Source organism: Ostrinia furnacalis, unplaced genomic scaffold (assembly GCF_004193835.3).
Source record: "Ostrinia furnacalis isolate ACB-3 unplaced genomic scaffold, ASM419383v2 OfSCF2215, whole genome shotgun sequence".
In the NCBI taxonomy this organism is placed as follows: Eukaryota; Metazoa; Arthropoda; class Insecta; order Lepidoptera; family Crambidae; genus Ostrinia; species Ostrinia furnacalis.
In genome coordinates, this window is record NW_021132454.1 from 1 (window position 1) to 2786 (window position 2786).

The following is a 2786-nucleotide window of genomic DNA, read 5'->3' on the forward strand; positions in this document are numbered from 1 at the left end:
TATTTTCATCAGTTACAGAACGTATCCGCGGTAGTTGACATTTAGCTAGTTTTCATTTGAATGTACCTATGAGTTTTCCACAGGTGGACCGACGACCTCACTAAGGTTTCAGGAAGACGCTGGATTCAGGCCGCTACCAACCGGCCATTATCTATGGATATTATATCATTGGGGCAGGCTGAGGCTTGTCCATTTCCTATCACCAATGGATAAGGAGACATTGCTCTAAAGGCACACTTATCAATCCGGAAAGGGATCAATACGGTTACGATCCGTGTCCGGGTCGATAACAGTGCTTCGTTCTTTATGGTTGGATTGGTTGGTTTCAACTGATCGGAGGGCTTAAGAAATAAAACGCACCATTTTGGCTGTTGCTTTTATAATAAATACATAGTTAAATAAAAACAATATTTCTCATCTTCTAAGTAAATCATATCGATACAATTGGGTATTTGACACTAATTACCGATAATAACACGACACCACTTAGCTTTAGTTATCATTGCTAACTCAAGGACGTAGCACACTTATCAACACGGAAAGGGATTGTAACCGTATCAACTCGATGCGATCAGTACCTCTAGTACGAAAAACTTTCGAGTTCGTTTCGTTTGCGTATTCAGTGTCATCGAAAAATTTTGTATGAAAAATTAAACAGCGCCCCCTATATTATAGCCGCCCTAGGGGGCGCTGTTTAATTTTTCATACAAAATTTTTCGATGACACTTTGAATACGCAACGAAACGAACTCGAAAGTTTTTCGTACTAGAGGTACAGTGTGCCTACCATGAGTTTACGTTAGGTGAGCTCGCTAGCGAATACGTCAAACAATTCTATGAAGATTTTATTTCTTGAAAGTAGCCGCTAGGGGCGCTGCACAATATGTCATACATTTAAATGTCATTTTTTTACGCAGTCGCTAGCGAGCACACCTAACGTAAACTCATGGTAGGCACACTGTATTTGTATGAAACTCCATACTGTAACCCACACTTATCCGCACAGTAACGTAAACGCCTCGCCTCGCGGTTGACAGTTGACAGCGCGCGAAAGGCGATGATAGCTCGCGAACGGCGATACGGTATGATCCCTTTCCGAGTTGATAAGTCTGCTATGGCCTTTAGATTCCCTCTACTTTGCAAAATGTGAAAAATAGGGAATGGTGCGTTTTGACAGTATAAAAAAAGTATGTCAATTGACTGTGCTGTCAAATACCCAATTGATTGCTTGCATTTCGTTATTATTTGTTGCAGTCACTCTCGCAAGCAGCCTGACACTCCTCTAGAGTGTTGTAACGGTTGCCGTTGCCGTCACATCCTCCGTAGATGAACTGTTTGCATCCTTCCAAGTCAGTATCGTAGCCGAAACTGGAAAGAGAGGAAGGAAGTTAATATTTATCAATTATACAGTGTGTTAGGTCAGGTTAGGCAAGCATTTCCTCATGTTAAAAAAAAGGTTAGGTTAGGCTCATATACCCATTTACCTACCACCCTGTAGAGGGTGGAATTTTGTAATACCACCTGCCCCCCTAGACAAAACGCACTTTTTGATCGAATCAAAAATCGAATCCGTCAAAATTCCATACAAAAAAGGGGCTTTTCGACTGGTTTGCGATTATAATTTGCACTTTGTCTAGACCCACTCAAAGGAAAGTATAGTTCCAAAATACTGAACTGTCCTATCCATGACATTGACAGTGAGGCGCCACCGTCAATACCGGATCGCTGGTTCCGATTTTTGCCATGTTGGAAACCATAATATAGTTGAACGACTACCATCGTTGGTGGGACAGTTCAGCGTGGGTCATCTATACTCTTAATACTGTAGATAGAAAATTTTATATTCTATGTTCGATTATTGACTAATGAAAAAAGGTCTTACAAAATTTTAAGAAAATAATTATTTTAATAAGGAAAATAAAATACTTACGCAACTTTCCTGCCTCTGCATGGTCCGGTCTCAAGAGGCGAGGTGCAGTCTGGGGCTGGGGCTGTGTAATAAAATAAAAACTTTTTTTTTCATCGAACCTTTTGGCGGGAAAGTGAAACGTCATGCACCTAATGCATAGAGCTATAAAGGATAGAGAAGGTAGGTAAGCAAAATTCTTAAATTGTATTTTGGAAAGAATTGAAACTAAAGTTCGCTACAGCTGCTGCATTAGTTCTGTTGTCTAACCAAACATTAAAATATGCAGCGCTAGATCCGCTTGTTCTCAACGAGTCACCACACCCAAACGAGTATGTAATTGGGAAAAATATTCCATTTAGTCACACTGTTACTCGTTCGAACATTTTGTACCTATCTTCCCAAACGGTCACACACTAACTACCTACCTTTAATGTCAGAATAAATTTGTTAAAAAACAGTGAACAAAATACTGACATTAAAAATCAAAATAATTTTTCTAAGGATTACTGTCGGAAAATACAGGTTTTAGTGTGACCGGCAGGGAATATAAGTAAAACAAATAATGTCCTCAAGTGTGACACGTTGGGAATAAGCGGCGAAATCTAGTGCATAGTTCATTTATATCGATGACTTTATGCGGTTCTATATTGGCTCACATAAAATTCTAAATCCTATTCTTTGTCTTACTACCGATTTGTGTTCATAATAATCTCTCTTCATAATTTTATTTTTCATACTTTTTTTATTCATACATTTTTATTACTACCATCGGAGCTCAAAACAGTTAGTAATCACAATTTTTTTATCAATACTGTTACTACCAAGAACCATTTAAAATACATAATTTTTATTTTCAGATCTTTTTTCTTCATAACATT

At 38.4% G+C, this 2786-nt stretch overlaps 1 long non-coding RNA gene across 1 annotated transcript; it reads right to left on the minus strand.

Moving 5' to 3' along the window:
- Positions 1-1078: 1078 nt before the first annotated feature.
- On the minus strand, positions 1079-2123 carry LOC114354841 (uncharacterized). The gene is made up of 2 exons (XR_003656060.1): positions 1930-2123; positions 1079-1367 (listed from the first exon to the last, which is right to left on the minus strand). It is a non-coding gene; the product is annotated as an uncharacterized LOC114354841 (long non-coding RNA).
- Positions 2124-2786: the final 663 nt, after the last annotated feature.